The sequence below is a fragment of the Moschus berezovskii genome, chromosome 12 (genome assembly GCF_049115385.1).
Source record: "Moschus berezovskii isolate FMDL1 chromosome 12, NW_MosBer_1.0, whole genome shotgun sequence".
Lineage (NCBI taxonomy): Eukaryota > Metazoa > Chordata > Mammalia > Artiodactyla > Moschidae > Moschus > Moschus berezovskii.
Window position 1 is genome coordinate 17,726,063 of NC_142471.1, and position 11,392 is coordinate 17,737,454.

The following is an 11,392-nucleotide window of genomic DNA, read 5'->3' on the forward strand; positions in this document are numbered from 1 at the left end:
GTGAGGAAAAATTGCTGGAACAGATCAACCAAATAAGCATAACAAATATTCTTTAATAGAAAATGGAGGATTTGGGGAGCGTTATGGAGTACCAACATGAGTGTGAGTGAACTCCGGGAGTTGGTGATAGACAGGGAGGCCTGGCGTGCTGTGATTCATGGGGTTGCGGAGAGTCGGACACGACTGAGCGACTGAACTGAACTGAACTGAATGGAGTACCAAGAAGAAAGATAACAAGGTGAAATATGAGTTATGAAAAATATGATAGGTGAATAAAGAGCACCAATTTGTAAAACAAATTAGTGAGCCAGAATATCAGGTTGAGAAACTTTCCTGGAGGGCAGCAGGGAAAGATAATGATGAGACATGTAAAAAATATAAAGACTTCTGGAGATTAGAAACAAAAGCAAAAATTACGGATAATAAAAGTACTAGAATGGTATGTTTTAAAATATATATGATGAAATAAGGAAAATAAATTTGCCCAATTTAATTGTAAAGTAAAAAATAAAAATAGAAAATAATGCTATTTTAATGCAAACACACACACAAAAGAAAATTGAAAAGAGGTCTTTGTAGAGCACAAAATAATAGATAAAAGCCTGTATCTAAATATGAATCAGCCATAGGTATACATAGGTGTCTATATTTGTGTTGAGGTTTGACAGAAAACAACAAAATTCTGTAAAGCAATTATCCTATAATTAAAAAATAAATTTTTAAAATGTAAAAAATAACCTATACCTAGATATATTTTAGTATAATAACATCCAAAAATGTAAAATCTTCCAAAAATGAAGCAGCAAAATATTTAAAAGAAACAAAAATTATACTGAAAATAAAGAAACAGGAGGACAATAGAGTATTAAGCTGTAGGAACAAAATGTTTGTGATTGTAAAATTTTATATTTGCTAGTATGTAATTTAAATCTGAAGAGAAAAAAATTCTTGGACTTAACAGACCTCATGAGCTTTGCAAAAGTCTGACTTCAAACCCTTCTAAGGGAAAGTACTCAAGCAAGAATAGAGTTAAACCCATGAGGATAATTGAAGATACTGGGAAGTAAATATAGTCAACTCATTTTTTTAAAAAGTATTGCTGCCTTTACAAGTAAAGAAAATGTAAGTAAAAATACTTATGTATTTTACTCATGGGATTCCCTGGTGGCTCAGCAGTAAAGAAACCCCTGCCAATGCAGGAGACTGGAGTTCGATCCCTGGGTCAGGAAGATCCCCTAGAGGAGGAAATGGCAACCCACTCCAGTATTCTTGCCTGGAAAATCCTGTAGACAAAGAAGCCTGATGGGTTACAGTCCATGGGGTTGCAAAAGAGACACAACTTAGAGACTAAACCAAAAAAGTAAAAATACATCTAAAACAAGCTGGAGCTAAAATTCCAGAAAATTCAACAAGAGATTTAATGATGCATGGGAGAGTATTTATCTTTTGAAGAGAAGATATGCACATTCAAGGAATCAATATAAAATTAATAGTTTTTTTTAGAAAACTACAACTTACCAAAAATAACCACAGTGGAGACAGAGTCTAAATACATCATTTTCCATTGAAGAAATAAAAATAGTAGTTAATGAGATCCAAAAGCACTAGACCCAAAAGATCTCATTGCAAATTCTACCAGTATATAACATGATAAGAAAACGTAGCAAAGATTGCTCCATAAAAATACAGACTAATTCCATTTATAAATAATGCTGCACAATTCTAATGTAGATTATATATTAGCAATTAGACTGATGCATCACATTAAATCATGGTAAATATTAGTAAGTAGGGTCAACTCAAGAAGTATAAGTGTGTTTCAATATTAGGAAATTGTTAATATAATTCATCATTATAATCAAGTAAAAGAGAAAGATGAATCATATTCATCTTCATAGACACAGGAAAGGCAGTTGACAAAATTAATATTCATTTTTAACATAATATCCACTCATTTAATAGGAATACACGGAGATCCATTCATCTAATAGAAATAAAATAGGAGTTGATGGAGATGTTTTAAAACATGGTGTAATCTACCTACCTACCTCAGTCAGTTCAGTTCAGTTGTTCAGTCATGTCCAACTCTTTGCAACCCCATGGACTGAAGTACACTGGGCTTCCCTGTCCATCTCCAACTCCTGGAGCTTGCTCAAACTCATGTCCATTGAGTCTGTGATGCCATCCAACCATCTCATCCTCTGTCATCCCCTTCTCCTCCCACCTTCAATCTTTCCCAGCATCAGGGTCTTTTCAAGTGAGTCAGTTCTTCGCATCCGGTGGCCAAAGTATTGGAGTTTCAGCTTCAGCATCAGTCCTTCCAGTGAATATTCAGGACTGATTTCCCCTAGGATTGACTGGTTGGATCTCCTGGCTGTCCAAGGGACTCTCAAGAGTCTTCTCCAACACCACAGTTTAAAAGCATCAATTCTTCAGCGTTCAGCTTTCTGTATAGTCCAACTCTCATATCTATACATGACTATTAGAAAAACCATTGTTTTGAGTAGATAGAACTTTGTTGGCAAAATAATGTCTCTGCTTTTTAATATCTTGCCTAGATTGGTCATAACTTTTCTTCTAAGAGGCAAGCCTTTTTTAATTTCAAGGCTGCAGTCACCATCTGCAGTGATTTTGGAGCCCCCCAAAATAAAGTCTCTCACTGTTTCCATTGTTTCCCCATCTATTCCCCATGAAGTGATGGAACCAAATGTCATGATCTTAGTTTTCTGAATGTTGAGTTTTAAGCCAACTTTTTCACTCTCCTGTTCCACCTTCATCAAGAGGCTCTTTAGTTTTTCACTCTGCCATAAGGGTGGTGTCATCTGCATATCTGAGGGTGTTGATATTTCTTCCGGCAATCTTGATTCCAGCTTGTGCTTCATTCAGCCCAGCATTTCTCATGATGTACTCTGCATATAGTTAAATAAGCAGGGTGACAATATACTGCCTTGATATACTCCTTTCCCAATTTGGAACCAGTCTAGTTCTATCTGTGGCTTCTTGACTTGAATACAGATTTCTCAGGAGGCAGGTAAGGTGGTCCGGTATTCCCATCTCTTTAAGAATTTTCCACAGTTTGTTGCAATCCACACAGTAAAATGATTTGGCATAGTCAATAAAGCAGATGTTTTTCTGGAACTCTTGTGCTTTTTTGATGATCCAACAGATGTGGGCAATTTGATCTCTTGTTCTTCTCCCTTTTCTAAATCCAGCTTGAACATCTGGAAGTTCACGGTTCATGTATTGCTGAAGCCTGGCTTGGAGAACTTTGAGCATTACTTTGCTAGCGTGTGAGATGAGTGCAATTGTACAGTAGTTTGAGCATTCTTTGGCATTGCCTTTCTTTGGGATTGGAATGAAAACTGACCTTTTCCAGTCCTGTGGCCACTACCGAGTTTTCCAAATTTGCTGGCATATTGAGTGCAGCACTTTCACAGCATCATCCTTTAGGATTTGAAAATAGCTCAACTGGAATTCCATCACCTCCACTAGCTTTGTTCATAGTGATGCTTCCTAATGCCCACTTGACTTTGCATTTCAGGATGTCTGAGTCTAGGTAAGTGATCATACCATCATGATTATCTGGGTCATGAAGATCTTTTTTGTATAGTTTTTCTGTGTTTTCTTGCCACCTCTTCTTTATATCTGCTGCTTCTGTTAGGTCCCTACCATTTCTGTCCTTCATTTTGTTCATCTTTGTACCTCTCACCTACCTACCTACATGCATGTATATCCGTCAAAAAGCTGGTATCTTGCTTGATAGGGAAACACTAGAGGCTGTCCTATAAGAGTCAGGAAAAGAAAACCCTTGCCACTAATCCCCCTACTTTTAAACATTGTAATGGAGTTACTGACCAGTGCAATTGGGCAGGAAAAAAGTATGTATTATGGACTGAAAATATATGTCTACCCAAAATTCAAATATTGAAACTCTAATCCTCAATGTGATAAGCTAAATGGAACCTTTGGGAGGTAATTAAATTATGAGGTAATTAAATCCTCTCATAACAGGATTAAAGCTCTTTTAAAAAGAACAAGAGAGAGCTTGCTTCCTTGCTCTCTCACCATGCTTGGACACAACTAGGAAGAGGGCCTTCACTAGTTCCAAACTGGCAGACACCTTCATCCTGGACTTCCCAGTGACCAGAACAGTGAGAAAAAAGTGTCTATTGTTAAGCTACCCAGTTTACCACATCTTGCTTTAACAATGTGAACTGACTAAAAGAGTTATGTATAGTATGCTACTTTTTATTTAAAAAAGTGGGTGGATACATAATTTTTAAATCGTTAAGTAAAAGGGAATGGAGGGATAGAGTCAAAAGCTAGACTGACATAAATGTAGCCAAGTGATCTTTGACAAAGGAAAAAAAAAGAGAAACAAACAAAAAGTGGAAGAATTCTCTTTTCTACAAATGGTGCTAGAATAATTGGACTTCCATATGCAAAAAGATGAATCTGAACACAATCCATACTTCCTTTCACATAAATTAACTAAGCATAAGTTTTAACATACAGTCGAGCCATTGCTCTGTGTCTGTACACACATATATATGTATATATCTCATATTATCTTTATCCATTTACCTATTAATGGACACTTTGGTCACTTCCATGTCTTAGTTATTATAAATAATGTTGCAGTGAATATGGGAATACAGATATCTTTTGGAGATAGTGATGTTTTTCCTTCAATTATTTACCCAAAAGTAGAATTGCTTCATCGTATTGTAGTTCCTCAGGCTTTCCAGTTGGCTCAGCAGTAAAGAACCCTCCTTCCAAGCAGGAGATGTGGGTTCAATCCCTGGGTAAGGATGATTCCCCATAGAAGAAAATGGCAAGCCACTCCAGTATTCTTGCCAGCAAATTTCCATGGAGAGAGGAGCCTGGTGGGCACAGTTCTTGGGATCACAAAAGAGTCTGACACAACTTAGTGATTTAACAACAATATAATGGTAGTTCCTTATGTCAGACTTCTATTAATTAGTTTTTAAAATAAAATAAAATGAAAGAATGCATGTGTATATCCAGATAGTGGCATTACCACACATAGAAACAGAGCTCCATGTGACTTTAAAACAGTAATTTGACTATATAGTTCTAGTGAATAATTTATAAGGATAAAATAACTGAAAATCTTTCACTATTTTAGTAATCATATTGCTGGTGGTACAGGTATTATTCTTCTGATACTGTTTGTGTAATATGGGATCCAAAAATAGTCATTAATTTGATACACTGATTCTATCGAGGTCAGTATTATTGGTAACTGGGATTCTCCTAGTAGGGCAGAGAACATATAGATGCAAATATTAAAAAGAGGCAGTGAAAGATATAAAACATTTTTTCATTCTGAATTCGAATAATGAGAATTACATATCTTCAGGTTTATCTTTGGAAAATATTAATTACAACCAAGTAATAATGTGCTCCCCTAATACCCAGATTATGGCCTTGAAATAGCATTTTACTCTATAAAGAGAAGCAGGGTTCCTTACAGAAATGACTGATTCAAATTTAAAGCAGGCAATGCAAATGATAAGTGTGACTATCACAACAAAAGGAAGCTAACAGAAACTACTAGAACTGTATCAAAATGACTTAGGAACCAAATGGAAAAGAGTCCAGAAATGGAACAATTTGAGCACCAATAATGAAAACAATTTCAGTGGGTAGAAACACATCAAATATATTTAAATAAGAGTTCATGATGATTCTTTTTTAAGAAAAAACATAAAAAGGAATGAATAAAAAGGAAATGATTGCTGTTTGAGGAAGTAAGATATTATGGTTAATATTATATATCAACTTGATTGGGACTTGAGGTCCCTGGATATTTCATCAAACATTATTCTGGATATGTCTCTGATGGTGTTTTGGGTGAGATTAATATTTGGAAGACTGTTAAAGAGGATTGTCCTTCCCAATTGTTCAGTCACTAAGTCGTGTCCGACTCTTTGCAACCCCATGGACTACAGCATGCCAGGCTTCCTTGTCTTTCATCATCTCCCAGAGCTTACTCAAACTCATATCCATCGAGTCGGTGATGTCATCCAACCATCTCGTCCTCTGTCATCCCCTTCTCCTCCTGCCTTCAATCTTTCCCAGCATCAAGACCTTTTCTAATGAGTCAGTTCTTCACATCAGGTGGCCAAAGTATTGGAGCTGCAGCATCAGTCCTTCCAATGAATATTCAGGACTGATTTCCTTTAGGATGGACTGGTTGGATCTCCTTGCAGTCCAAGGGACTCTCAAGAGTCTTCTCCACCACAGTTCAAAAGCATCAATTCTCCAGTGCTCAACCTTCTTTCTGGTCCAACTCTTACATCCATTCATGACTACTGGACAAACCATAGCCTTGACTAAACTGACCTTTGTCAGCAGAGTAATGTCTCTGCTTTTAATTATGCTTTCTATGTTTGTCATAGCTTTTCTTCCAAGGAACAAGCCTCTTTTAATTTCCTGGCTGGAGTCACCATCTGCAGTGATTTTGGAGCCCAAGAAATTAAAGTCTGTCACTGTTTCCATTGTTTCCTAATGTGGGTGGTCCTCATGTAATTAGTTGAAGGCTTGTATAGAACAAAAAGACTGACCCTCCCATGGATAAAAAATAAACTTCACCTGCCTGACTGCTGACTTGGGATGTCAGGCTTTTCCTGCCCTTCTGTTGGAACTCACACCATAAGCTCTCCTGATCCTCAAGCGTCAGACTCAAACTAGAAACCCTCTGGCTCTCTCTCCAGTGTCAGAGCTTGTCGACTACAGATCTTAGGACTTCGATGCCATAGTCTTGTGAGTCAATTCCTTAAAATAAATCTCTTATACACACATAAATTAATACATGGTCTATTGGTTCTGTTTCTCTGAAGAGCTTTGACACCAGGGAATCATCTCATTAAAAAAAAAAAATTGTACCTAAAAAGAAAACATTTATCCTGCCTTTCTATATGAATAATATCACTGGATAACCAAATAGTAGATGAGAAGTTTGTTTCACTTTATGGCAGAAATCCAGCTAAACATGAAGGAAGTAATGATACAATTAAGTATCATTTCACAGCCCCTAAAATAATGGATCAAGGAACTGGTCACCAGAGACGGAGAGAGAGAAGAATCATGTAGTATATGCCTCTTGATTGAAGAATAAAATACAACCTTTGAAGAAGTCTTAGCAAGACCCTATGTCTGAACATCAATTTACAGAGAACAGACTGATCAGAGAAAAACATTAAATGGTATCACAGGGACACAATCTGTAAAATACCAACTATCAGAAAATCTGCAGAACAAACAATATAGCTTTATTAACAGATGAAAAAATGGCACCAAAAAAACCTATGTAAATGAACCTGTAGATTGAAAATGTTTTTAAAGAAAAATTGAAATAGATAGACCTTATTTGTATTCTAGTTCAAAAAAGAGAATTCTGAAAATAAATGATGACCTGTAAGCTTAAACTCTGTATTTTGCTGACATATTAATTGTATTTATTTTTGAGATTCCGTATATTTTACTTACTAAAGTATTTATAGATGAAATAATTGAGAATTTCAGATTTTGCTTCAAAATAATGCAAGAAGAGGAAAAAATGAGTATGGAGGACTGTACAGATGAAAAACATGAGTCTTTAGCAGATAATTATAAGGTTGGTGGTGAGTCCAGGGCACTTTATTATTTTTTTTCTATGTGCTTTTAGTATGTTTTAAAATTTCCATGATCAGACATTTTTATTTATATTACTAATGCATGGTAAAGAACAAGTGTTCTCTGGGCTATTTTTAAAAATAAATCAGCAATTTGTCCAGCAATTTTAAAAAAATATGTACTTGTATAAGTGAAAGGGAATAGTGGAAAAACAGGGATAGAAGCCAAACTTCTTTGATTTGCAGATTTAGTGTTGGAGCCATAAAAATATTTTACATGATTATAAAATAAAATTCAAACAAAAAGAAATCATTAAAAATCTAAAAATGAAACAAAGCTAACTCAGTCTCCAGTTGGTGGCATAATCATACAGAGAAGAGCTATTCCAAATGACATTAAGGCATAGAAATTTCATTTTACACTCTCAGTGGGGAATAATCTACAAATAAACCATTTTTTGTAATCATAGTTTTGGTTGTAGTAGTGGTATTATCATTCTAAAACTGGTGTATTTGTAATCCAAGACAGAGTAAATGAATAATTATTTTTTTGTCACTGAGAACTGAGATTTTCAGCATGTAAGAAAACAGATACTGATGGAAATTTGATAATGGTAAATTATATCCAGTAGTTTGGGATATGTATTTTATATTCTAAAAATACATATCCTTCTCTGCTCTAACCATGAAATGTCCTAGAAACAGTAAGTATCAACAATGTATAACTATTTTTGTTTTAACAAATTTACCACAAACTTCAGTTCAGTTCAGTTCAGTTCAGTCGCTCAGTCGTGTCCAACTCTCCGCGACTCCATGAATCACAGCACGCCAGGCCTCCCTGTGCATCACCAACTCCCGGAGTACACTCAAACTCATGTCCACAGAGTCGGTGATGCCATCCAGCCATCTCATTCTCCGTCGTCCCCTTCTCCTCCCGCCCCCAACCTTTCCCAGCATCAGAGTCTTTTCCAGTGAGTCAACTGGTCGCATGTTAGTAGGTTAAAATAACACAGGTTTCTTGGAAGGAAAGTTATGACCAATCTAGATAGTATATTAAAAAGCAGAGACATTACTTTGTCAACAAAGGTCCGTCTAGTCAAGGCTATGGTTTTTCCAGTGGTCATGTATGGATGTGAGAGTTGGACTGTGAAGAAAGCTGATCGCTGAAGAATTGATGCTTTTGAACTGTGGTGCTGGAGAAGACTCTTGAGAGTCCCTTGGACTGCAAGGAGATCCAACCAGTCCATTCTAAAGGAGATCAGTCCTGGGTGTTCATTGGAAGGACTGATGTTAAAGCTGAAACTCCAATACTTTGGCCACCTCATGCGACGAGTTGACTCACTGGAAAAGACTCTGATGTTGGGAAAGGTTGGGGGCAGGAGGAGAAGGGGACGACAGAGAATGAGATGGCTGGATGGCATCACCGACTCTGTGGACATGAGTTTGAGTGAGAACTGAACTGAACTGAACTGAACTGATTCTCTTATATTTCTAGAAGTCAGAAGTCCAAAATCCTAAACCAAATACTTATTTATCAGAGTAGTCAGAGTGGGTCAGAGTGGTTCTTTCCAGATGCTCTAGAAAGGAACCATTTCCTTGTTTCCAACTATTTTTAGAGGCTTCCTGCATAACTTCATGATCCAGATAACCACAATGGTATGGTCACTCACTTAGACACAGACATCCTGGAATGCGAAGTCAAGTGGGCCTTCGGGAGTATCACTACAAACAAAGCTAGTGGAGGTGATGGAATTCCAGTTGAGTTATTTCAAATACTAAAATATGATGCTGTGAAACTACTGCACTCAATATGCCATCAAATTTGGAAAACTCAGCAGTGGCCACAGGACTGGAAAAGGTCAGTTTTCATTCCAATCCCAAAGAAAGGCAATGCCAAAGAATGCTCAAACTACTGCACAATTGCACTCATCTCACACACTAGCAAAGTAATGCTCAAAATTCTCCAAGCCAGGCTTCAGCAATATGTGAACCGTGAACTTCCAGATGTTCAAGCTGGATTTAGAAAAGGGAGAGGAACCAGAGATCAAATTGCCAACATCTATTGGATCATCAAAAAAGCAGAAGAGTTCCAGAAAAACATCTATTTCTGCTTTATTGACTATGCCAAATCATTTGACTGTGTGGATCGCAAAAACTGTGGAAAATTCTTAAAGAGATGGGAATACCAGACCACCTTACCTGCCTCCTGAGAAATCTGTATGGAGGTCAAGAAGCAACAGTTAGAATTGGACATGGAACAACAGACTGGTTCCAAATTGGGAAAGGATTATATCAAGGCAGTATATTGTCACCCTGCTTATTTGATTTATATGCATAGCATATCATGAGAAACGCTGGTCTGGATGAAGCACAAACTGGAATCAAGGTTGCCGGAGGAAATATCAATAAACTCAGATATGCAGGTGATACCACCCTTATGGCAGAAAGTGAAGAACTAAAGAGCCTCTTGATGAAGGTGAAAGAGGAGAGTGAAAAAGCTGGCTTACAACTCAACATTCAGAAAACTAAGATCATGGCATCTGGTCCCATCACTTCATGGGGAACAGATGGGGAAACAATGGAAACAGTGACAGACTTTGAGGGCCTCCAAAATCACTGCAGATGGTGACTGCAGCCTTGAAATTAAAAGACCCTTGCTCCTTGGAAAAAAAGTTATGACCAATCTAGGCAAGATATTAAAAAGCAGAGACATTATTTTGCCAACCAAGGTCCATCTAGTAAAAGCTATGCTTTTTCCAGTGAAAGTGAAAATGAAGTCACTCAGTTGTGTCCAACTCTTTGCGACCCCATAGACTGTAGCTTTCCAGGCTCCTCTGTCCATGGGATTTTCCAGGCAATAGTACTGGAGTGGATTGCCATTTCTTTCTCCAGGGGATCTTCCCAACCCAGTGCTTGAACCTGGGTCTCCAGCATTGTAGACAGATGCTTTACCATCTGAGCCATGTTTAAATGTGAGAGTTGGACTATAAAGACAGCTGAGTACTGAAAAATTGATGCTTTTGAACTGTGGTGTTGGAGAAGACTCTTGAGAGTCCCTTGGACTACAAGGAGATTCAACCAGTCCATCCTAAAGGAGATCAGTCCCGAATATTCATTGGAAGGAGTGATGTTGAAGCTGAAGCTCTAATACTTTGGCCATCTCATGCAAAGTGTTGACTCATTGGAAAAGACCACAATGCTGGGAAAGGTTGAAGACAGGAGGAGAAGGGGATGATAGAGGATGAGATGGTTGGATGGCATCACCAACTCGATGGACATGAGTTTGAGTAAGATCCAGGTGTTGGTGATGGACAGGGAAGCCTGGCGTGCTGCAGTCGATGGGGTCGCAAAGAATCGGACACATCTGAGCGACTGAACTTAACTGCTATACTAGGTTTGGAGGTTCTTTTTTATGTCATTCCAACCTTTAACTTTCATGATCACAATGCCTACAATTGATTCTGATCATCTTGCCTCCTCTTATAAAGACCTTTATGATTACATTAAATCTAACTGCATAATTTAGGATAATATCTTCTTCTCAAGATCCTTAGGAGAAGGTAATGGCAACCCACTCCAGTACTCTTGCCTGGAAAATCCCATGGAAGGAGGAACCTGGTAAGCTATAGTCCACGGGGTCGCTAGGAGTCGGACACGACTGAGTGACTTCACTTTCACTTTTCACTTTCCTGCATTGGAGAACTAAATGGCAACTCACTTCAGTATTCTTGCCTGGAGAATCCCAGGAACGG